The 26,394-nt window shown below is 44.5% G+C and overlaps 1 protein-coding gene and 1 long non-coding RNA gene across 2 annotated transcripts in view; one reads left to right on the forward strand and one right to left on the reverse strand.

Annotated features, from left to right (window-relative positions):
- The window catches only part of LOC126940470 (peptidyl-prolyl cis-trans isomerase NIMA-interacting 4-like), a 1,058,238-nt gene that overhangs the window by 242,655 nt on the left and 789,189 nt on the right, over positions 1-26,394 (forward strand). The gene's annotated exons all lie outside the window — the stretch shown is intronic.
- On the reverse strand, positions 5,130-25,130 carry LOC126940486 (uncharacterized). The gene is made up of 2 exons (XR_007720765.1): positions 24,795-25,130; positions 5,130-20,399 (listed from the first exon to the last, which is right to left on the reverse strand). It is a non-coding gene; the product is annotated as an uncharacterized LOC126940486 (long non-coding RNA).

Genomic DNA, 26,394 nt, shown 5'->3' on the forward strand with positions numbered 1-26,394 from the left:
ACCAGGACCCATGCCCAGAACCCGAGCCTCTGTTGCTGTTGCTGCTGCTGCAAGACAACCTTGCAGCCCAGAAGGTGGAGTCTGAAAGGTGCTGTGGTCCTTCCTCCCATCGCTCTGTATGGGAACATTTCTTTGTGGGTGCCTTTGTCAAAGCCCATGTTCCAGCTCCCAGGGAAGCCTGACCAAATGAGTTCTGCCTTCTCCCATGGGGAAGCAGGACAAATATTGTGGGAAAAGGTTGTTCAAGGATCCAGGTACCCACTTTCATAATAAATGTCCTCCACAGAGGTACAGTGTGAGCTGGCTCTTGTGCCTGACTAGGGAACAGTGACATTGGATTTGGCTTCATATACCCTGACCAGGAAGCAGCACCTCCTACAGCCACAGAGAGCCTCCAGGGTCCCGGACACCCAGGTGTGGGGCTTCTGGGCAATTGAACCTGTAGAAAAACTGATCTCTGAAAATATGAAAAGTTCACTCATCCCAAGATATGAAAATGACTGACAATGCCACAGTGGCTCACGCCTGTAATCCCAGCACTTTGGGAGGCTGAGGTGGGCAGATCACCTGAGGTCGGGAGTTTGAGACCAGCCTGGCCAACATGGCAAAACCCCATCTCTACTAAAAACACAAAAATTAGCCAGGTATGGTGGCGCATGTCTGTAGTCTCAGCTACTCAGGAGGCGGAGACATGAGAATCACTTGAACCCAAGAGGTGGAGGTTGCATTGAGCCAAGGTCACGCCACTGCACTCCAGCCAGGACAACAGAGTGAGACTCCATCTCAAAAAAAAAAAAAAAAAAAAAAAAGACCATGCTTATAGCGCTTATAGGCTACCTTCCCAGAGGTACTGCAATTCAATAGAAAACAATGCTTTAAGTAAAAGGAATAAGTTACTACTAATTGGCCCATTTTGGGTATCAGGCAGCCAGTGGAACAAATATTTGCTAGTTGGTGGGAGGAGAAGCTGTGGCGAACACCTCAGATTGCCCGCCCAACACCTGGTCTTCCTTGCTTCACTATTGACAGTATTCCAATTTGGTAGGAGGGGAACAGCAATGTACTGTTTAAAAATAGTCACTCCCTTGCAGCCCAGGTGGTCAGGTGACCCAGTTTTGGCTTTTGGAGTATAAGCAAAAGTCTACTGGAATGGATCTCTATGGAAGCTATTATTTTGTTGATGAAAAGGGGCAGACTCAACTGGCCCATTACTTTTCTTAATACTTTTTAGAGCAGTTTTAGATTCATAGCAAAATTGAGCAGAAGGTGCAGAGACTTCCATTATATCCCCTGTCCCCACATACATACAACCTCTTCCACTCTCAGCATCCCCTACCACAGTGGAACGTCTGTCACAGTCAATGAACCTACATGGACATGTCATTATCACCCAGATTCCACGGTATTTACATTAGGGTTCACTCACAGTGTTGTTTTTTCCATGGGCTTGGACAAATGTGTGACACATATGCACCACAGTAGTACCTTACAGAAGAGTTTCACTGCCTATATCAGTCAGTTTTCCTTGCTATAAAGGAATCCCTGAAGCTGGGTAATTTATAAAGAAAACAGGTTTACTTTGGTTCACAGTTCCACAGGCTGTACAGGAAGCACAGAGCTGGCCTCTGCTTCTGGTGAGGGCCTCAGGAAACTTCCACTCATGATGGACAGTGAAAGGGAGCGAGGGAGTTAACATGGTGAGAATGAGCAAGAGGGAGAGAAGGGAGAGGTCCCATACTCCTTTAAACAACTAGATCTCTGTGAACTGAGCGAGAACTCACTTATCACCAAGGGGCTGCTGCTAAACCATTCACAGGGGATGCACCCCCATGATTCAATCACTCCCACCAGGCCTCACCTCCAACATTGGTAATCACATTTCAACATGAGATTTAGAGGGGACAAACATCCAACCATATCACTGCCTGAAAAATCCTCTGTGTTCCGCCTATTCATCCATCTCTCTCTCCCCCAACTCCTGGTAACCACTGATGTTTCTACTGACTCCACAGTTACTCCTTTTTCGGAATGTCATCATACCGTTGGAATCATAGCCTTTTCAGATCGGCTTCTTTCATGTAGCAATATGCACTTGTTTCCTTCACCTTTTCATGGCTTAACATCTCATTCCTTTTTAGCACTGAATAATATTCCACAGTCTGGTTGTAGCACAGTTTATCCACTCACTTACTGATAGACATCTTGGTTGCTTCCAACTTTTGGCGATTGTATTAGTCTGTTCTCACACTGCTGATAAAGACATACCAAAAACTGCGTAATTTATAAAGGAAAGGAGTTTAATGGACTCACAGTTCCACATGACCAGGGAGGCCTCTCAATCATGGCAGAAGGCAAAGGAGAAGCAAAGTCACACCTCACATGGCAGCAGGCAAAAGAGCTTGGGCAGGGGAACTGCCCTTTATAAAACCACCAGATCTCGTGAGAATTATTCGCTACCACGAGAACAGTATGGTGGAAACTGCCCTCATGATTCAATTTTCTCCACCTGGCCCCACCCTTAACATGTGGGGATTATTACAATTCAAGGTAAGATTTGGGTGGGGACACAGCCAAACCATATCAGCAATTATGAATTAAGCTGCTATAAATATCTGTGACCGGTGTCTGCGTGGACGGAAGTCTTCATCTCATAGGGTAAGCACCAAGGAGTGCAATTGCTGGATCGTGGTTCATCATTTGTGCATTTTGCCTATTGCCCTTCCTCCTGCCTGCAACTCGGGGGCAATGCCCAGAGGAGGAGAAGCCATCCTGCCACCTCAGGCAGAGGCACCCCAAGCTAAGGAAGGAGGAACTGGAAGTCAGAGAGGACATGGTCCACGGTGGCTTCCTTGAGCAACTGCACCAGTCCTCAAACTGTCTGCACCAGACTTTTTGTTACACTCAAAAACCAGATTCCTTTTGGGTTATGCTACTGTGGTTTGGTTTTTGTCTCATCCAAGCTTAGTCCTAACTGGTATGGAAACCCTCTTGATGTTCCTAAAATCGCTTCACATTGGCACCTTGTGGGCAACAGGCTTGGTTCTTAAAATATTGTCAACCTAGGAATGACTGTGGAGGTACCCCCTTTTTTAAATTCTCGATTTGAATTCGTCTGAATCTTGAATCTTTTGCCTTTCATTTAAAACAGACATCCCCTCTTCCCCAAGTGAATCTCAAAGAAAAGAGAAAATGCGTTGCCAGTGTTTGAGAGCTAGACCCCTTCCTCCCTCATTAAATCCCCAGTTGGGAATGTAAAAGCACCATCTGCATTTCAGTACCTGCTGGGCAGAAGATGTGCATTCCGAGCAGAGAATCCATTTGCTTTTATGAGAGAGGTTTTTTTTTTCTCCTTCCTGTGAAAGTCCTATTATAAAAACAATTAGTCTCCTTGAAGGATTTTGTTCTGCAAAAGAACTAATTCTCTGCACAGCTGCTCATCCTTAGAAACGGCCTAAGTACCAGAGGGAGGGGCTCCTGCCACTTCCACGGAATCTGCTTCCAAAGCCAACACCAGCTCTCTGCCAAAGCAGAAGCCCTTGGGTCCCCCTATACCTCCAGAGTGGGAAGAGCTGTCAGCCACCATGTGTTAATCTGCCCTCCCTGCCAGGCCATTTGGAGGACCCTCAGGAGCCTGGGGAGGCAGGAGACAACAAGGCTTTTAACCCATCAGCGCTGCTCTGTGGTCAAGAGGTCACAGTGGCTCAAATCCAAAGGTGAGAAAGGGCTCAAGGATCATGTTGGGAAACAATTCTTTGGGACCCCCAATACTTCATAGTGTGTTCAGCAGCAGCAGCTCTTGAAAAAAAAGGGCCCTTTTCAACATCTTCAGTTTCGTTGAGGTATGCAGTTTGATTGAGGAGGTTCAATTTAGGAAAGATAGACATGAAACAGATTATTCTTCCACTATGCCATCATGCTTTGCCACGTTCAACTTTGTTGCTGGGTACCAGGCTTCCTTAAGAAGACTTCAGTCCCATTTAATAGCTTTTCAATAATTTTCTGTTATTTAGATAGTAAATAACTGTCTGGGCACACTGGCTCATTTCTGTAATCCCAACAATTTAGGAGGCCAAGGTGGGAGGGCCACTTGAGCCCAAGAATTCATGACCAGTCTGGGCAAAAGAGAAAGATCCTGTGTCTCTACAAAAAAGAATACTAGAAATAAAAAGAATTAGTTGGGTGTGGTGGGATATGCCTGTAGTCCAAGCTACTCAGGAGGCTGAGGCAGGAGGATCACTTGAGGTCAGGAGGTTGAGGCTGTAGGGAGCTGTGATTGTACAACTGCACTCCAACCTGGGCAATGCAGTGAGACCCTATCTCAAAAAAAAAAAAAAAAAAAAAGAGAGAGTGAGAGAGTGAGATTAAGTCTTTGTCTTATCCATTTTTAAATCTAAATCCTATTTGACTCACACGCTTCCCCACCACCCATCTCAACTTAGAGGTAGCAAGTGGAAAAAGCACCAATTGGTATATTTTGCTGATTCTTGTGGTTAAATCTTACCCCTACGGTGGGTTTCCAAAGGTGATGTCACTCAACACAGATTTGGGAAGGAAGAGATGGGCACAATGAGCTCCTGCCAGCTGATAACAGTAGAACAGCACCGTGTGGAGGGCATGGAGGGACATGGCCCCCTTCCCCATGCCCTTCCCTGGACCTGCTCTTCTGGTGTTGGGGCAGGGAGTGTCAGAGGCATATGAACCAGAGCAACTCCATCTTGAATAGGAGCTGGGTAAAATGAGGCTGAAACCTACTGGGCTGCATTCCCAGATGGTTAAGTCATTCTAAGTCACAGGATGAGACAGGAGGTCGGCACAAAATACAGGTCATAAAGACCTTGCTGATTAAACAGGTTGCAGTAAAGAATCCAGCTAAAACCCACCAAGACCAAGATGGCCACAAGAGTGACCTCTGGTCATCCTCACTACTACACTCCCATCAGTGCCATGACAGTTTACAAATGCCTTGGCAACATCCGGAAGTTACGCTATATGGTCTAAAAGTGGGAGGTGTGAATAATCCACCCATTGTTTAACATATCACCAAGAAATAACCATAAAAATGGGCAATCAGTATGCCTCGGGGCTGCTCTGCCTATGGAGGAGCCGTTCTTTATCCTTTTACTTTCTTAAAAAACTTGCTTTCACTTGACTCTATGGACTCACCCTGAATTCTTTCTTGAGTGAGATCTAAGGGGGTCTGGATCAAGGCCCCTTTCCTGTAACAGGAGGACAATAAGAAGGCCAAAGAAATTTCCAGATTGAGCAATTACATGATAGTGGGACTGCTCATACCAGCAGTTCCAAACCACCACCCTTTGATTCAGCCAGAGTGTCACCGTAGCTCATTAGTGATCATGCAATTATTTGACATGTTATTGCATTCTGCCTTTATTTAAAAGAAAAGAAAAGAAAACTACTGGAAAGTAAGAATTAAAAAGTCTTCTATGGAAGATCATTTCCACAGAATGATCTTCCAAATGATCTTCACCAATATTGATGCTGGGGGCATTTTCTTGGCCATCATTCAGCCATTTTTTTTCCCTCTCCTCCCCTGTGATAACATCCCTCTCCCTGAGCAATGTGCGTGCCTCTCACCCACTGGATGGGGAGGCAAGCAGGGAGCAAGGAGTAATGCTTCAAAGACATTCTCGTGGATCTGTGGCCATAGGAAGCACATGCATCGTAAGTTTCATGTGCTTGAAAGATGTGACATGCCAAAACTGGTGAATGAAGATTCACTTCAAATCAGATGTCTTAAACACTTAATCAGATACACAGCAAGGCTGTGTATTTTGTCAATGTTTATTATTGATATAAACTCTTAAGGAAAGCGATGTATACTTCTTTAAGAAAATGTAATGACTCGCTCTCTCTGCTCAGCCCTAGGCCAGCTTAATGAGGAAATACTAGGAACATTCCCATGTAGGTCAGAAACAAAATGTCAAGACTGTCTACCTCCGCCCCCTTCAATTATTTAACATCATTCTGGGATACTAGCCAATGCAATCAACTGGTGGAAAGAAACTGAAGAATAAAAATTGAACAGAAGAAGATACAATTATAATTATTTGAATTATAAGATTGGTTCACATGAAAAAACTAAGAGAGCCAAGTGAAAAACTATTATAAACAAAAAGAATTCAGTAAGGGAGTTGGCTACAATTTTAACAGATAGAAATTAATAGCCTTTATGTATACAACCAACCAATAATTAGAAGGAAAAACAAAAGAAATGACCCTATTTACAATGGCAATAATAAAAAATCCCTAGGAATAAGCTTAACCAAAAATTTACAAGATATGTTTAAATTGCCATTTAAATCACCAACAATTCAAAGAATTTTTCCTATAGGCACGGTCACATATGAGAAATAACACCTACATTGAAGACTTGTTTATAATAGGAAAATTCAAGACAGGAAAAAGAACTTGGAGAAAATGAAAAGCCTACTATGTTCTTGATATGAAGTCTCTGTGTCATAAAGATATCATCAGTTCTCCTTAAGTTAGTCAACACATTTAACATGGTTCCAAGTAAATTCCAATTGGAACTTTTTTTTCTTTTCTTTTCTTTTCTTTTTTTTTTTTTTTTTTTTTTTTTTTTTGAGACGGAGTCTAGCTCTGTCGCCCAGGCTGGAGTGCAGTGGCACGATCTCGGCTCACTGGAAGCTCCATCTCCCAGGTTCACGTCATTCTCCCACCTCAGCCTCCCGAGTAGGTCGGACTACAGGCATCCCCCACCACGCCCGGCTAATTTTTTGTATTTTTAGTAGAGACGGGTTTCACCATGTTAGCCAGGATTGTCTCGATCTCCTGACCTCATGATCCACCTGCCTCAGCCTCCCAAAGTGCTGGGATTACAGGCGTGAGCCACCGCACCCAGCCACCAGTTGGAACTTTTTAAGTGAACAAGTTGATTCTAAAGTTTCTATGGAAAAACAAATAAGAATAGCCAGGAAAATAATGAAGTGGAACTGTCCCTACCAGGTATTTAAACATAAAGCTACTAAACAGTATGATTCTAATACATAAACAACAGACCAAAGACACTGAACTGAAATAAAACCAGATACATGTAGGAAATTATTATATAATGATAAAGATAGAATTTTAAATCAATGTGGAAAAGATAATGTTGGATTAACTGAGAGGTCATCTGAAAAAAAAAAAAAATAGAGCCAAACATCATATCTTACACCAAAATAAACTACAAGTGGCACAAATATGTAAATGTAAAATTTTAAATGAAACCATAAAGGCAGAAGAAATCACAGGAGAAGTCTTTTCACCCAAGGCAAGGAAGGCCCAAGTATGACACAAAAACCCAAAACCAAGAAGAAAAAGCAGATTAATTCTATGATATAAAATTTAAGATTTTAGTATTTTCAAGACAAGAATCATCACAAGCAAAGTCAAATCCACATGACAACTTTGGGAGAGGGGCAATGGGGGAGCACATGTAATTCTTGATCTGCAATCAAATGCTCTACCCCGAGCTATACCCCCAGGCCCAAGCACATGTAATTCATATCTCAAACAAACAAGTCATTTTTCTAATATACAAAGAACTCCTACAAATCAATAACAAAAAATGATAGAGCAAAAGAAAAATAGGCAGTCCATGGATAAGCAAAACAATGAAACATGAAAAGGTGCCCAACTGCAGATGAAATGAATGTTGCTAATCGGCTCACAGTAAAATTGCCCAGAGCGATCAGAAGTGTCCTTAAAAGTGGCAGAAGCGGGGAGAAGAGAGTGAGAGATGTGGCAACGAAAGCAGAGTCAGAGAGATGCATTTATAATGAAAACAGTGCCCATGAAAAACCACACTTAGATGCCATTTTTTATCTTTCAGACTGGAAAAGATCAGAAGGGCTTTTTTTTTTTTTTTTTTTTTTTTGAGACGGAGTTTCGTTCAGGTTGCATGGCTCAATCCTGTAATCCTAACACTTTGGGAGGCCAAGACAGGTGGATCACCTGAGGTCAGGAATTCAAGGCCAGCCTGGCAAACATGGTGAAATCCCGTCTCTACTAAAAATACAAAAAATTAGCCAGGCGTGGTGGCAGGTGCCTGTAATCCCAGCTACTCGGGAGGCTGAGGCAGGAGAATCGCTCGAACCCAAGAGGCAGAGGTTGCGGTGAGATCAAAAGTTCTAAGACAGACTTTGTTGGTAAGGATGTAAGGAAAGAAGCACTGTCACACACTGCAGGTCAAAATGTACTAGTACAACCTCCATGGATGCCAGCTTAGCAATACCTAGTAAAAGTCACAAGTACCCTTTATGTATCAATTCTAATTTAAAGAATTTACTCCACAGGCATACTTGTACATAGGAGAAATAATGCATGCATTTAAGCATTATTTACACAAAGAAAAATCACATATGGACCAAATGTCCATTAATAGGCTACTAGCTATATGCAGCTGTAAAAAAAACAATTTCTTGCATTTTTAAGGGAAAAAAGCCCATAACACACATGCATATATAGTAAAAAATTTAAATGTAATATGAATATAATCATGTATATCCATAGTTGTTTGCATGAAGAGAACTGAAACACAAGAAACCAGTACTCTTGGTTGCCTTGGGGTACTCGAACTAGGTGTTGAGGACAGAGCTTTGACAGAGAGTCTTTTCAATATATGTTACTTTGTGCCTTTCAAATTTTGCAACCTTATGAATACCTTTTCTAAAAATAAATTTTAAATTGCGCCTAAAAGAGAATAACTATTTGGGATTTTGCTATTTTGAGCCCTCTAAAATCAGAGCACCTCCTCTGCCCATAGTTCTAAGTCTGCTCTTTCATTTTCTCACACTCAACCTTTTAGCAAGTTTTCAGGAACATTTTATATGAAGAGGGAACAGCCTGCACATCAGTGTTGCAGACGTTAGTCTCTTTTCAAAATACAGACATCTCCCCCTTACATGGAGCGATTTCCCGTGGATCTTCACTAGAGGTGGATTTACTGAGAAAGATCTCTCACATGCACAGACTTTTTCTTGTGGTCAGGTACTTTGGTAAATTTGCAAAGGTAAGATATTTTAACCATGAGTTGTTAACACTCATGTCTCTTTTAATTCCCCTTCATTCCCTTCCCCTTACTGGAATGCAGTGAGTCTGCAAGCCTTTTAGGGATCCCACTAAGCGGGAGTTAAGCTGAGGCTTCTCGTAATTTGAGACTAAGAGACACACTTCTGCATCCTTTTGTAGTCTTTTCCATGCAGAGTTAAATTGTGGTTGGGGGTCACAGTGCTAAGAATGGCTTCCAGGAGAGCCCATCAGGCCTCGCACTCAGCCTCCCCTGTTAAGATGCAGCGCAGGAGAGTCACACTGGCATCAGGGAGTATCCTCTGGCACCATTACCGGGCATCGCAAACACTTGAGTGGTGGAAGAGAAAGAAAGTTCGAAATGTCTAAGACCAGAAGCTTGTCTGGGGAAAGTCCTTCCAATCCTAACACATGTAAAACTGTGAGCAGATTCAGTTCTGTTAAAGAAAAATAAAAGCCCACATTTGAGATATACCCCGAGTCCAATGGCCCATAACCACACAACCAAAACATAAGTCATTCCGATTTCCTTGAAACGCTAATTCTAATCATAAACACAACATGTAAGTTTTACATCCTTGTCAATATGTTTCAATGAAATTAAACTAAACAGCTATGGACAAATCAGTTTAAACAGCTCTGTTTGCCCTAAATAAAGGTAATATATAACAGCAAATCATTTAAAAAAGGTCAAAATACATCCTCCCTATGCTTTACAAACTGTAATGTAACTGTTGTAAGGCAGGCTTCTTTTTTGTTGTTTTTTGCTGTTGTTGTTTGTTTGTTTTGAGACAGAGTCTTGCCCTGTTGCCCGGGCTGGAGTGTAGTGGCACAATGTCGGCTCGCTGAAACCTCCGCTTCTTGGGTTCAAGAGATTCTCCTGCCACAGCCTCCTGAGTGGCTGAGATTACAGGCATGTGCCACCATACCTGGCTAATTTTTGTATATTTATTAGAGATAGGTTTCACCATGTTGGCCAGGCTGGTCTCGAACTCCTGACCTCAGGTGATCCGCCTGCCTCAGCCTCCCAAAGCACCAGGATTACAGGCATGAGCCACCGCATCCCACCACGGCAAACTTCTTACTACTTGGTTTGAAGTCTCCCGGATCAAGATCTATACTTTTTGCATGACAATAAACTTTAAAACTTTTTCTAACTTAATCTGATTTTATTTTAGTTCTCCACAGATGCCGAGTAAAATAGAAGTTCTCTCATTAGGAATATACTCAGTATTAAAATATATACAAATATAAACGTACCATGCATTTTTTTTCCTATGGGAATTACATGGAAGATAATTCATTAGAATTCCTTTGTCTGTAACACATAAACCTATAGCTAATAATACAAATAGTTTGTACTTCAGTAGATGAAGTCACATGGTTTATACATCCTGACTGTCAATTAAAAATTTTTTTGGTCAACCTTGCTAGAGGAAAGTCTGAATTATCTTTCTAATCTCTCTACAGAAAAGGATATTACAAAATTATCATTACAAAAAATGGATAACGGCTGGGTGCAGTGGCTCACACCTGTAATCCCAGCACTTTGGGAGGTCAAGGTGGGTGGATCACTGGAGGTCAGGAATTTGAGACCAATAGCGAAACCCCGTCTCTACCAAAAATACAAAAAAAAATTAGCCAGGTGTGGTGGTTCACACCTGTAGTCCCAGCTACTCGGGGAGGCTGAGGCAGGAGAATCACTTGAACCCAGGATGCAGAGGTTGCAGTGAGTCGAGATCGTGCCATTACACTTCAGCCTGGGGGACAGAGCAAGACTCCATCTCAAAAAAAAAAAAAAGAAAAGAAAAGAAAGAAAATAAAATTTAAATTTAAAATGAATAACAAGTATGCAGCCAAAAAATTGAAGCTAAAAGTATTAGGGAAGCGTGTCAGGTACTTAGCTTATTAACATAGGTTTTCCTGGATTTTGTATATTATGCTACTTGTCAGATATTTCCAATCTGTAATTTGTTGTGATTTCTTTTCTCATTCTAAGTATTTATTTTCTTATCTAATTTATTTTAATATTTTCTATTCTTTTTTCTATAAAGTACACCCCAAATTATTTAAACTTCAGGCCCCACAAAACTTGGACCCATACCAGGTATTCACTATCAATTTAAAATTTGAACTTGTCAATCTCCCACATAAAGATTAGAACTAGTAGAGCAGGGTGATTTTTATAGTATACAGGGTTTTTTACACTAAAGACACTGACATCCAGATCAGCCCAGTAACCTGAGCTAATGAAAACTCTGGAAACAAAGCCCTGTCTCTAAATCCCCCATTAACTCCCTTTTAAACCTTTGTCTCTTTGGGAAATGGAAAACAAAAATAAGTTTTTCCCCAAAATCTTCATAAGCCTCAGTCTGCTAATCCTCAAGTGCTGTCATTCTCCCAACATGCTCAAGGCCTCAGTGAACTTCTCATTTTACATCTTAAAAGTGGAGAATTAATTATAAGACTTCATTCACTCAGTGATGGAACCTCTGCTGAGTGACACACTTTGCAGTCTCATTTGGAGGGCTTGAAATTAACCCAGCATGTGCCACACAGCTCCTGAATTCTCAGGCTGCACAGCTGCTGTGCTGCTTTGGGTTTCATTACATGGGAGGCTTTTCCACCTGCTGGCTATGTCGCAAAACCCAATCTGTCCTAGCAAGGCTTTTTTTGTTCAGTTATTGAAAGTTTGGTTTTTAGCTGTAAGCCAAAATCTATATGAAAACTTCAACAGACGAGGGGGGAGGGATTGCACTGGGAGTTATACCTGATGTAAATGATGAGTTGATGGGTGCTGATGAGTTGATGGGTGCAGCACACCAACATGGCACAAGTATACATATGTAACAAACCTGCACGTTATGCACATGTACCCTAGAACTTAAAGTATAATAAAAAAAAAAAAAAAGAAAGAAAGAAAGAAAGAAAACCTCAACAGACAATAATAGCAGAGGTTGGCCAGGCGCAGTGGCTCATGCCTGTAATCCCAGCACTTTGGGAGGCTGAGGCGGGTGGATCACCTGAGGTCAGGAGTTTGAGACCAGCCTGACCAATATGGTGAAACCCCAACTCTACTAAAAATACAAAAATTAGCCCAGCATGGTGGCATGTGCCTGTAATCCCAGCTACTCAGGAGGCTAAGACAGGAGAATCGCTTGAACCAGGGAGGCGGAAGTTGCAGTGAGCTGAGATTGCACCACTGCATTCCAGCCTGGGCGACAGAGTGGGACTCTGTCTCAAAAAAATAAAAAATTATAGTAGAGGTTGTTGTTCTTCTTCTTTGCATTTGGAGAAAAAAAGTTCCCCTTATATTCCTGGCAACTACGGGAACGCATGGTTCAACTCTCCCTTGCAGAGAGAACTTGTTGCAGGGAGTATAGCTGGCTGTCAGCTGCTGCCCCCTCAGGATGCAAAGCAACTCACACAAGGCCATGCTTTCCCTGGGCTGTTCCCAGACAATGACTGGGCACAGTGGGATTTTAGAGCTAGGACATTCCTGCCCAATGCAGGATCCTCTAACAAGCAGTCTTTGCTCTGGGGTTCCCCATTGCTAGCCTAGACTTTCTGACAGTTGCAAACTCTCAAGTTCTTCCTACCCAATCTTTTCTCCTTCCCTTTCTCCTCTCCCAGGTGTCAGGCCAGTACTACAGTCTGATGACTCTCTGCACCTCCTCCTGCTCCTTCTTTCCTTTGTTCTTCTCAGATACTTCCCCCAGTGAATCTCTTGCACATCTAACTTCATCTTAGCATATATGTCTCCGAGGACTTAAACTGATACACCATCTTAGAACTGTTAAATTATGTGAGTAAAAGGGAAAAAAATTAATGCTATCATTTTTTTGCAAAGAAAGACAGAAAATAATATTTGTGGAGCATCTACTCTGTCAGGTATTGCTGGGCATTTTAAAATATATTGTCTCATTCAATTCATAAATGAGAGTTTTTTGTTTTGTTTTGTTTTGTTTTGTTTTTTTAAGATAGACTCTTGCTTTGTCACCCAGGCTGGAGTGCAAGTGGTACGATCTTGGCTCACTGCAACCTCCGCTTCCTGAGGTCAAGCAATTCTTGTGCCTCCGCTACACAAGTAGCTGGGACTACAGGTGTGCACAACCACGCCCAGCTAATTTTTGTAATTTTAGTAGAGAGGGGGTTTCACCATGTTGGCCAGGCTGGTCTGGAACTCCTGACCTCAAGTGATCTGCCCACCTCAGCCTCCCAAAGTGCTGGGATTACAGACACGAGCCACTGTGCCTGGCCAATGGGAGCATTCTTATCCCTAGGATTTTAAAAATACAGGTGAAATTCTGGTTGGCAAAGTGACTGTGGATGCCCTGGGTATTTACAGAGCTGCCAGCCTGATTTAACTTTCTAGAGAAATTCTAGATTTGAAGTCACGAGGCAGTTTACATTCAGTTTTCCTGAGCTTAGGGGAAGGGCTAATAAATATGTTATTTTGTAGGTTGCATGGAAGGAAAACTATTACCTTTAGTGATCTTATATCCTTCCTAAACCCTAGCCCCTCTCAGATGAGAAATCTGCCCGGCGTTCTTTCCTCATTGACTGTCCACCACTCTGGTTCTGAGAATTCTCTGCCAAAGTCCAGACTGAGCCTGAATCTGCGTGGCGGAGTCTCAGTCTTTCCATTGTAGCTTCAAATCTGACAGCAAAAGTTGGATCAAATTGTGGCTGTAGAATATCATGGAATGGTTAAAGCAATGTTTGCAGCAACATTTATTTGGAACTCCCTAGCCTTTTATTATAAAAAGAATATAAAATCAAAAGAGTAAAAATATGGCTTAAAATGTTGGGTAGATATATTAATAATGATAGCACCAACTGCTAGAACATCTGCTGCCATCTCACTGCTTTCACCCAGTAGAAGCTTGTTTCTTGTTTTTGTGAAGCCCCATGGTAGTGGTGGCAGGGCAGATGGTGAGGTCCTGGGCCACATGCAGTCACTCAGAAACCCGGATCCACAGAGGCTCTGCCGTCTTCAATACATGGCATTTCCAAGATTGCCTTGGGTGTCAACATCCATGTTGTATAGGAGGAGAAGGGAGAGAAGAGCCTGCTTCTTCTTTGCTGCTCACATTACAGCCATGGACAGGAACCAGCCACACGGCCACACTTAGGTGCAAGGGTGGCTGGGAAAGAATGCGTCATGATGTGTGGGGGACAGTGGCCATCTCTGCCAAGCTGGCAATGTCACCTAGGGTGGCCACAATCTCAATTTGCTCAGAATTCTCCAGTTGGAGCACTGAAAGCCCCATGTCCTGGGAAACCCCCTCAGTCCCAGGCAAACGGGGACAGTTGTCATCCTATTAGTCAAAAATGAATTAACACTTTAAAATCATAATTTTTGGACAAAATTGGTTTCATATGAAATCAAGCATTTTGCAGATACAAAAACCTGAGTAAGTGATTGGAAAATTTTAAGAATTTATGAAAACAGTGACCAGCAAGTAAAAGAGTTACATTTGGCTGAAAGTAAATTGGAAATAAAATATTATAAAAAAAAAAACTTCCAAAGCTATTGAAAATCTTCAATATGTGAGTACACGTGGACACAAGGAGTGGAACAACAGACACCAGGACTTCCTTGAGGGTGGAGCTGGGAGGAGGGTGAGGATGGAAAAACTCTTCATCAGGTGCTATGCTCACTACCTGGGTGACGAAATCAGTTGTACACCAAACCCCAGGGATTCGCAAATTTGCCCATGTAACAAGCCTGCACATGTACCCCCTGAACTAAAATAAAAGTTGGAAGAAAAAAAACTTCAATATGCGAGAAAATGAGCAAAAATGCTTAATAACACACACACACAAAAAATTGCTGAACTGCCCATCTAGTAAAATAAAACCATCAATATCTGGAAAAAAAAACAGTACTATTCACTTTCCCCAAGACAATGTGTTATTTTAAATGATGTGTTTCAGCCAGTGTTTCCACCCATTTGTTTGATGCCACCTCACCCCGTCCCTGCTCTGTGTTGACTGTAGAGTGGGTCCTGATTCTCTGAGAAGCCCTCCCAAACCAACCCACCCACAGGTGACCACTACCTGACCTCCTCCTCAGCTCCTTTTTGTTTTAACATCTTTAGTCAGCTTTGCCTCTCAAGGTCTCGTTCTCCTCACCTGCGTTATCATTTCTCTCAAGCACAAAGGCAAAGTGTTTAAGTGTTTCCTTGGGGTGTACTCTCCTTCCCCACCCTCCAAAATGTCTCATTCCAAAAAGCAACACAAAGCAAAGAAAGTCTGAGAAGATCTAGTTCCCACATTCTCCCCAGAAGGAAGAGATGCTTCATTGAATACCCTGTTTCCCCCAACCCCTCTACACACACACACACACACACACATATCAGAATTAATCTCTTTCTCCTGGCCGGGTGCGGTGGCTCACACCTGCAATCCCAGCACTTCGGGAGGCCAAGGCGGACGGATCACGAAGTCAGGAGATGGAGACCATCCTGGCTAACATGGTGAAACCCCGTCTCTACTAAATATACAAAAAATTAGCCGGGCGAGGTGGCGGGCACCTGTAGTCCCAGCTACTCGGGAGGCTGAGGCAGGAGAATGGCGTGAACCCGGGAGGCGGAGCTTACAGTGAGCCGAGATCGTGCCCATGGACTCAAGCCTGGGTGACAGAGTGAGACTCCGTCTCAAAAAAAAAAAAAAACAAACAAAACCAAACACACAAAAAAATCTCCCTCCCAGATGCTTATACTCCCTTTGGGCTTCCTCTGAGTGCCTTTCATGGGCTGCCGGGAGCATGTGACTTCCCCTTTGCTACTCCTGAACTCCTTAAGGAATTCCACGTTGCACCTTACCCCTCTCAGGAGCTCAAAATGCATTGCATTGTGTTGAAGTTTGACTTGAAAATGCTAGATGAGGAATGGATCCACAAACTTTAGTCTCATGATAAAATAAAATTCTCTAGGGAGGTTGGAACAGCTATAGAATTTGCATTTAAACAATTTGGCAATTTCCGTGAGAAATTTGAGCTCTAGAAGGCCACATGGACAAATCCATAAATTCTGGCTCTCAGCTTCAGCTGCTGGGAACCATAAAATTTTCATTCTTGTTCGTGGCCTTTCAGTTTTCAGAGCACTGACTCCAGCTAAATTTCCCGGGCACTGGGGTTTATCTGCTTAGGTCATTGCTGATTTAAAGAAAGTGAGTGGGGCTGAACCAGCTTTTGCTTTTCACAGCTGTGAACCACAGCTGTGAATCGCCAGGGTGCTGAAATAACAGTACGGTACGCTAATCCAATCTGTGCTTTTCCTGGGGGCTGTCATTACTGCAAAATGAGGTGAGCTGGGTGGATGAAAAGCTCTAAGGTGGCTACAACACTGTACAGTTAGAAGTGATGCAAAACCATGTGTGGGGCTTAATGAAGGGTTGTGATCAGAGGAGAAGGTAGCTGGGGACCCAGGGGCTATTCTACTGTGACCACAATATGTGTTATACATACACACACACATATACATACACACACACACAGATATACACACACACACACTATAACCTCTATACATACTAATATACCTACTATATACAGTGGTATGTGTATATATCAGTAATTACTTTGGCTACTACTGTAGTTAACTCCCTGCTGTATTGTCAATCTGTCCAGTGTTTGGCTCCCCTATTCCTACCACACTGGCCTCTTTCAGCACCTTGAGTGTGTCATGCTGCTCCCAGGCCAAATTGTATAGACAGGCCCCTTTCTTAAAGCCCATCTCGCCATGATGGGAGACAAGCCCCGCTTACAATACCAGGTGCCATAGTGATTGCTGGAGTGGTATCTCCATTACAAGCCCTTTTTGGTATATCAATGAATCTCACTGTTGTTGACTGAATTGTTTCCCTCCGAAATTCATATGTCACCCTCAGCACCTCAAAGTATGACTGTATTTGGAGATAGAGCCTTTAAAGAGGTGATGAAGTGAAAATGAGGTCATTAGGCTGGGGCCTAATCCAACATGACCAGTATCCTTATAAGAAGAGGAGATTAGGACAGGAGACAGGTACAGGGGAAAAGACCATGTGAGGACCCATTGAGAAGCCAGTCATCTAAAAGCCAGGGAGAGGGGCCTCAGAAGAAACCAACCCTGCTGATCAATCCACCTTGATCTTAGACTTCTAGCCTCCAGAACTGTGAGAAAATAAATTTCTGTTGTTTAAACCACCCCATCTATGGTATTTTGTTATGGCAGTCCAAGCAGACTAAGTAAGACGCTCATATAACATGGAACAGAATCCTCTCAAGACCTCTACTTGCACACAGCATTCCATGGCCCCAGCTTCCTACACTTGGCTCCACTGGGCTGAGGGACACTCTGCTGTTTTACCTTGGGCCAGCTAATCGGCCCAGGCAGATAATCCAGACTGGTTAATCTCCGGTACCTGGCAGCCCACTTCTGTTCAGTGACCAAATATTAAGAGGTAGGGGTTAATTGAGGCTCCCTTAATCCATGCTGACTGCCTGTCTCTGTGTCTACATGGTACCGAAGGTTAAAAAGTATTAAGAACCTTAACCATGAACTTGAGGTTCCAGGGTTACAGACTTGATGCCCAATCCTATCCTCAAACATAATACTTGCTTTCATCCCTGGAGCCAACTCATGGATCTGAAGTTTCTCAAAGAGAAAAGCTTGTCATAAGACTGGTCAGCTGTCTCATATCAAGGCCTTTTATGGGGATCAATCAATGATTATTCATCAGTTACCCCGGGCACTGTGGGAATTTCAAGGAAATATTATACTTGGCTCCTGTCCTCAACATGGTGACTGTATAGTTGGGATTGATGTGGTTTAAGATCTTCAAAAGTTAAACAAAAATAAAAGAGCTGAGTAACTAAGCAAAGATCAGAACTGAAGCCTGATTCTGTCTCTGGTTAGCTGTGTGATCAAAGCAAATTCTTCAACCTCTGAGTCTCAGGGGCCTTCCTTGGCCCAATGAGGATAAGAGAACCTTTCTCACAGGGTTATGGTGAGAATGAAATAAAACACCATACATAAGAAGTACCCAGGGCAGAAATGGTGGCTCACACCTATAATCCCAGTGCTTTGGGAAGCTGAAGTGGAGCATCACCTGAGGCCAAGAGTTCAAGATCAGCCTGGGCAACATAGCAAGACTCCGTATCTACAAAATAATTTTTAAACATAGCATGGCATGGTTGTGAGTCCCTGTAGTCTCAGCTACTCTGGAGGCCCAAGGGGAAGAATCTCTTGAGCCCAAGAGTTCAAGGTTACAGTGAGCTATGATTGCACTATTGCATTCCAGCCTGGGTGATAGATCAACATCCTGTCTCTAAAAAAAAAAAAAAAAAAAAAAAAAAAAAAAGTGTTCAACTAAGTGTTTGGCACCTAGTAAGTGCTTCGTTTTAAAAAAAGAAAATCAACAAGTGCAGGCCGTGTATGTAACAGCAGTGAGTGGGGGATGGTCACAGGACCTTGTTCCTAGTATTCGCTCAGTATTTACTGGGAACTTAGTATGTGCTGGAAACCTAGCTCTGTGTTGGGAACACAAGAAAGACCTGGTCACAAGCTGCTCCCAGTCCGGTGGAGGCAGGCAGGTAAACAAGCAATAAGAGACCAGTACTGAGTAGGACTTGGGGTTTGTATAATCCTGACTCAGCAAGCCATTTACTGAAGAGGCTAAAATGAGCCCATGAGGCCAGGGATCATTTTGACACACATGCTCAGAAGGGTGTATTGAGGTTCCCACCTCACTTTGCAGTTTGGTGTTTTGTCTATAATGGCACCTTGGGGGTCTAATCTGGGCAAGGGCAAGACCTGAATTCAGGTGAAGATAGGTTGTAGTTTTCTGTGGTCCATCTGGATTGAGGTAGGGTCCCAAGCAGACCCAAGGGATTTCTGGAGTCATAGTCCAGCTCCTTGACAAGGGCTAGTGTACTAGTTGGTGTCCTCCAAACAGAACCAATAGGAGATATCTATCTATCTGTCTATCTATCTATACACACACACACACCCCTATTGAGAGACAGAGATTAAGAGATTTATTATAAGCTACTGGCTCACACAATTATGGAGGCTAAGTCACAAGATCTGCTGTCTGGAAGCTGGAGACCCAGGAAAGCCAGCAGTGTCGTTTGAAGGGCTGAGAGTGGGAGAGCTGATGGTATCGATTTTGGTCCAAATCTGAAGACCTGAGAAACAGGAGCACCGCAGGCTGGAGATCAATGTCCCAGCCCGAGCAGTCAGATGAAGAGCAACTTCAACCTTCCTCCATCTTTTTATGATTCAGGCTCACGATGCATTGGATGATACACACCCACGGTGGGGAGGGCCATCTGCTTTATGCAGTTCAACAGTTCCAATGCTAATCCCTCCTGGAGATGCCCTCACAGACACACCCAGAAAGAATGTTGAACCAGGTATCTGGATATCTCATGCCCCAGGCAAGTTGACACACAAAATTAACCATCACAGCTAGGTAAACTGTCATCACTTAGACCAAGCACAGCCAGAATCCAAGGATAGTCACTATCTCAGAGAGGGGCCTGTACCTGAGATGGAAGCTTCAGAAACCCTAGGAACAAGGAGCGTGTAACAGGAGGAGGGGAGGCATTAAAGACAGTGGTAGTTACTACTTAGTGGAGAATTTATTCTATGCCAAGTGCCTTCCAGGGGTCATCTCTCCTGAGCCTCACAGCAACCTCAAGGGGTAAGTCTTTATTACCCCTGTTTTACAGATGAGGAATCAGAGGCTTGGAGAAGTTAGGAAGCAACCCAAGATCTCATAGCTAGAGAGATCAGCAACCCAGCCCAGGCCCGATTGTGAAGTTCACATCTTTAACCTCTCCACCCCACTGCCTACAGGCGAAGCCCCTGGCATTCAGCAAACAAGGGCTCCGTCCAGCAACGCTCTCAGGATAACTAGAGCAAGACTAACTCAATTCCTTACCCACGGTGGAAGATAGATTCTTTCTGTATTTACTGACCTGGTCAGCACTGGCTTCTGAGCCAGGGAGGCAGAGTTCACAGGTGCCTTGCTTCAGTTACTTCTGCTGAGGAGGGCTGGGGGAGATAGCGGTTAAGACTAACAGCAATAATGGTAAGAAGTGAAAAATTCAGGGCCTACATTTCCTCCATTCAAATCTATAAAATAAACATTTGTATGGCAAACTGTGTTTTCTACTTCCTACCTGGATGCTTTGATAAACAAACTCTAAATTGTCTTCTTTTTCTCATGTTTAGGAATTTTCCAGTGCTTCACAGTCATTCTGATCATTCTTAATGATATGGTGAACTCTGAGTAGAAATGGCTTATGATTCTTCCTGCATGTCATCATCCATGTAGATTTCATGAAGAGTTTTTAGCTGGAAGAAGCAAGCCAGAGAATGCATCTCGTAGTACCAGTCACTAGAAATGTTTATTTCATAAGGAGAAGTGTTGTAATGTTCACACCTATGACACCAGTTGAAGTGGGCTTCCTGCCAGGGGACAGCCAACAACGACCAACACAGTAGATGTGAGGATGTCCCATATCCAGATACCAGATCTAGCCCCTATCTTTGGTACCAGAGGGAGGGACCCAGGCCCTCCCCTCAGTCATTGTGACTAGACTCCACTGGGACCTGCATTTGAGGGACTGTCCAAACCCCAGCAAGAAGGAAATCAAGGCTTAGGCCATGCTGGGGTTTCAGGCACAGGCACAGGGCGTGGGTATAGATAGAGCTAGCCCATAGGGGCACTATGGACATCGGAGTCAATCGATGGCCAGTGCAGGGCAGCATGGCAGGACTCAACACCCAATTCCAGAGATAAGACAGCAGATCTGCAGCAGAGTCTGGACGGCATGGAGTAAGCCAGGTGTGCCTGGAACAATGGCCAGAGGAGACAGGTGCATGGGCCAGGCTCTTTACAGCAACACCCTCACTGCCCACATGAGGCTCCAGGCTGGAGAAGAGAGGCCTGTGAGGAAAGCCCCCTTGTTTACACACATCCCAAAGCAGCTCCCTGGCTCTCCCAGCAGGGCTGGACATTGCGGCTGCTTTGCAGAAATCCTTGGTGTTCCTTGGCTGGTAGAGACATCACCCCACCTCTGCCTTCATCTTCTCGTAGCCTGCCCCCATGTACTATCCCTGAGTTTCCCCTTCTTATGAGGACACCAGCCATATGGGATTAGGGTCAGCCCCAGTGACCTCATCTTAACTTGACCACATCTGCAAAGACCCTGTTTCCAAATAAGAGCACATACGGAGGTGCGAGGGGTTAGGACCTCAACATATCTTTTCACGGGGGGCGATACAGTTTAAGCCATAACCCCCCTCTTTACCATGCCTTTGAGCAATTGTTGTTTCTCAAACCCAGCTCCCATTAGGTATTGAAAAATACCCATGTCTCTATCGCATCCGCAGAGATTCTGACTCAGTTGAGCTTGGATGGGGCCCAGGTATCAGTAGTTTCTAAACGTTCCTCCAGGGGACCCAAAAACACAGCAGGTTTGTGCACCTCCATCCTGGGGGTGAAACAAGGTGAGCAGCCAGAGACGGCAGGGCAGAGTCACCAGCGGGAGAACTGAGCCCATGCTGGCAGGAGCTAGCAGCCTTGGGGAGAGCACTTGGATTAAAATCATCAGCTCTTTGGAGCAATATTAAATGATGGCTCTCAGTATCTTGGGATGAGGGAGTCCAGGGCTTTTTGGGCTTTCGAATCACTAAATAAAAAAGGCATAACTAATCTTTCTCTCCATGAAGATCCATTTGCCTGGGCCAACCCTGAGGAGAGTCCTGGTGTTTTTAGAGCATACAATTGCCTGCCAAGCTAAAAAGCCAAGGGTTTTAAGTCAAGCTGAATATTACAGAGAAGACTGAGGCTGGCTAACCTTGCTGCAAGGTAAAACAGGAGATCACAGCAATATGTCATCCAAGCAAGAGAAAAAGCAATGAAAATCTACACTCATGTGGCAAGCTCTTTCAACAGTCAGAGGCCTGATTATGTGCCAGTCAAAATAATTTTGCTCTATTTTTAAACACTGTTGACATGAAAACTGAATTAATAGGGGCTCAAATTTGAAGGGAGAAAAAGGCACCAAAATTCATAATAAACTGACAAGCTAATGAATGTATCTGAACAGAGGAAGGAAACCATAGAAACAGATTGGAAATCATGTGGATTTCATTCATATGAGGGAGAAAGCAATTGAAATATTCTCGTGCAAAATAATTAAATTTCTAATGCACCCAGAATGCAAGTTGTTCCAGCTCCCTGCTGAGTCCCATGGGAGATGCTTAACATTGCCTCCTGACCAATAAGAATGTCTAAAATGCATTCTGACAATGTTTTAGAAGAAAGAAAAGACACACATGCAATTGGATCATTGTCACTGAGCCTCCGTGGGCCTGAGCTTACAAGACCCTCAAATTCAGGTCCCAGTGGAGTCTAGTCACACCGACTGAGGGGTGGGCACTGTGGTGAGGATCGGGCCCACCCTGGCCTTTTCTTTCTCCCTGTGCCCTCCATCCCAAGCTCCAGCCTGGGCAGGTTCGTATTATACCCTGGGAATAACCAGGCCCCAGGGATGCTAAAGCCAGGATGTCTAGCCCATGTCAGAGCGGGTGGGTGGCACAAGACTTTAGCTTCCCTTCCATCATACCCCAGAGGCAGCTGCCAGCCTGGCCCCTGCTGAAAGCCACCCCCATGTCCAAGCCAAGGTGAGCAGGTGGTCTTAGAAGAATCACAAATTTTATAAGACTGAGAATGTAGATGTAATTTGGCTAAATCAACTTTTAGACAAGGTTATTCCAGAAGTACCTGAAATTAGCTCTAAAAGATATATTATTTTTGTTTTACAAATTCACGTTGGCTGGTGAGTATTAGTTAATATTATTTTGGTTACAAATAACAAAAACTCACTTAATGAGGGAAAAAAGAACTTTTTGGAAGGAGAATCTCAGAGAATTGGAAGGAGAGTTGAATAACTGGGGTTCAGAAAGGAATCCGTGACAGCTTGGGGCCCATAGTAGGAGACTCAGGTACTTCACCCACTCCCAGCCTTTGGGTTTCTTACTTCTAATCAAGAGAGAAAAGCCTGTAAGGCAGTGTGGGCCAGGTGCTGTCTCCTGGCCAATTATCTAGGCCAGGGTTGCTGTGTAACAAGGTACAAACCTGGCTACCAGGGCCTGCCCCTGTCGATCTGAGCAGGCAATGGAAGGGCCTCTGCAGTTACCTCAACTGCTGTCTACCAGTAGGGGCTGGGAGAAAGCTGAGCGTGCCATATGCATTTATGCCCTTGGTCATGCCTGAGTTCTCTGCCTGGTGTGTGCCCTCGCCTCCCCACCCACTGCCAATCCTTCGCAGCAACTCCCGGGTGAACCCTGGTCCTGTCCCTCCAAGTCAGAACGAAGCGATTCTCCTTGAGGCTCCTGCAGGCCTTGCTTCTGCCCCTCCTGAGCACTAAGGACAGCCCTGTCTCACCCTTCTACATGCTCTTCTGCAGGCTGTCCTGTCCCTTTAGATTTACCCCCAACCCGGTCTCCACCTGCTCCATCCCACGTGCAGCTCTGACGAGGGCACTCTACAGATCAGACACTTGAGGGATGGGATGCACTTTCCCTCTAAGAAAATAAGACCCCTCTCCCACCAAGCCCTTGCCTTGTCTAACATCCCCTCCCCTCCTGGAAACCGTTTCTTCCCAGCACTTGCTCTGCTGACATTAGGCACCCCTGCTCTAGGGCCCCAGGCATGGCTCCAACAGCACACTCGCCACATGATGGAAATGCAGTCTCCCTCCCGCTCAGACTTGATGCTACATGTGATTGCTTGATTTTTAAAACTCACTTGCACTTAGCCTAAGGCCTTCGCCCAAAATCTGTGCTGAAAAGGTAATAATTTTGGATGAACGGATGAATGAATTAATATATGCATGAGTGAATTAATATTTCTTGTTATAGTTAACTGATTTCAGGCTCTCTTCTCCACAAAGATGCTAAGTTTTCCAGATCAGACATGGTGTCTGAGTCAAATTCATTTTCAGTTTATACATACTAAGGAGTCCAGCAGTGCTTGTTCCTGTCCCCTTTCCACACGACTCCCTTTGTTGTGCCTTCAGCCCTGGAGCACTCCATAAATATTAGATGAAAGGATACTCTTCTGAGATTCTGTGACTGGTGCAGATGTGGCTTGTGTCCTTGAGGATAGGTCTGGGCTGGGAGCCCTTGCCTAATGCCAGATAGAAACAGCCTACGTGCTAGTATTAAAACTCCACAGTCATTCAGCTGGAGATTTTCCCTTAAGTCACAGTCATAGGTTCAGGAAATCCTTGATCACAACTTACCCAGGGAGGTGTTCGAATGTTCCCTCCCTTACCCCATACGGAGCAAGAACTGAGACTCAGGAGTCAGGGAACTGGGCCAGAGTCTCACCCTCTGCAGGACTTTGTCCGCACCTCCAGTTACTGTTCTCATCGCACCTGTCCTTTCCCTGCCATAACAGTAATTACATTGCTCTCCACACTATGATTCATGTGCTGACTATATGCCCACAGGACAGTGACTCCCTGTGCGGACAGGGACTATGCGCATCCTCTTCCCTGCCAACTCTCAGCACCATGCCTGGTACATGGAGATACTCAGGAAATATCTGTTTAATAAGCGAAAAAGAAGGAAGGAAAGACAGAAAGGCACAATGAGGGCAGAGGATGGACAGACCAACGGAGAGACAGAGGGGCAGAGAGAAGGCAGGCAAGAAGGAAGGAAGGAAATTTTTCTTACCTCAGTTTCCTCATCTGTGAAAATGAGCCAACAATTTCTGTCTCCCAGGGTTGCTAGGATGGTTAAATACATTGACTATTTTCTCCTTCTTCTATCTTCCTGTAACCGTTGTATGCACTATAATTACAAAACTTAACACAGATATTTGTGTGCACATCTGTCTCGCTGTTAAACTGTGAGCTTCTCTAGGCACGGGCTGTTTCTTCTTTCACTGGGTAAGCCCTGCATCAGCTGCTGGCACCCGGCACACAGTAAGCTCTTAGCACCACCTGTGTGCTTCCTGCCTTCTCCAGAGTACTGAGGCCTGCCAGGCACTCACCCCAGGGGACCTGGCTGAGGCAGCCAACCCAGATGTCCACCCAGCACCCACCCTCCCACCGTGCCCCCACCAGCCCAGCTCCGTAGCCTCGGCTGCCTCCCTTAATGAACAGAGATGAACTGAATACCCTGCCCAGGCCTGCAGAGGGGCGCGCAATGGGAGAAGCAAAATGTGAGACCAGTGGGGAATCAGAACAGTGTTGTTGTTGTGGTAAGAACAAAGTGCCAGGACTCATGGGCCCACCTGCTATTTTGCATAAATTTGCATCCCAGACTCAGCAAGTTCTTCTCAAGCTTATTGTGCTGTCAAAGCACCCCTCACTGGTGGGCGTGGCCAGCCTCACTCTCACCCGGGGATTTCAGACCAGAGGGCCCTGCGGCTACCTCCAGTGCTTGGCTCACTCAGCCCAGTGCTGTGGCTGTGGCCGTCCCTAGTAGGTGGAGGACTTCCCAGAACCGGCAGTGAGTTATGTTTCTCCAGGAGATTTACCTTCCTATTGATGGCAGGTTTCGCCCTTGTTCAAACAAGTTTGCATTCCCAGCTTTTACAAGTAACAGCAGGATCGATTGGTCCCCCAGGCTTCAGGGGCATGGAGAAGGATCCGGAGGTTTCAGAAACTGAGATTCACCACCTGCACCATCCTTGCTATGATGGTTAATTTTATGTGCCAACTTTGCTGGACCATGAGGTGCCCAGAGAGTTGGTCAGACATTTACTCTGAGTGTGTCTGTGAAGGTGTTTCTGGATGAGATGAACGTTTGAATTGGTTGATTATGGAAAGCAGACTGCCCTCCCGCATGTGGGTGGCCCTCCTCTCCTTTGGAAATCCTGAATAGAATAAAAGTTTGAGTAGGAGGGAACTTCAGCCTGAGTGCCTTGAGTTGGGACACTGAGATATTGGTGGTTTTCTGCCTTTGGACTCAAACTGAAACATTGGCTCTCTTCTCGGTCTCAAGACTGACATCCTTCAGACTGGAACTGCACCATTGGCTCTCCTTGGTCTCCAGCTGGCTGACTGCAGGTCTTGGGACTTCTCAGCCTACATAATCATATGAATCATATGATCCAATTCCTTCTCTCTCTCTCTCTCTCTCTCTAGCTCTCACTCTCTCTTCTGTGCTGTGTGTGTGTGTGTGTGCGCGCGCGCGTGGGTTGGTTCTATTTCTACGGAGAGCCATCTGTAATACACTTGCTGGGGAGAACATAGTGTGGTTATGGACAACAGGCTCAGGCCTGCCTTCCTGCCTTTCTGCACTCTCCTGAGGGTGCCACCACCCCACT

Source organism: Macaca thibetana, chromosome 17 (genome assembly GCF_024542745.1).
Source record: "Macaca thibetana thibetana isolate TM-01 chromosome 17, ASM2454274v1, whole genome shotgun sequence".
NCBI classification, from domain to species: domain Eukaryota; kingdom Metazoa; phylum Chordata; class Mammalia; order Primates; family Cercopithecidae; genus Macaca; species Macaca thibetana.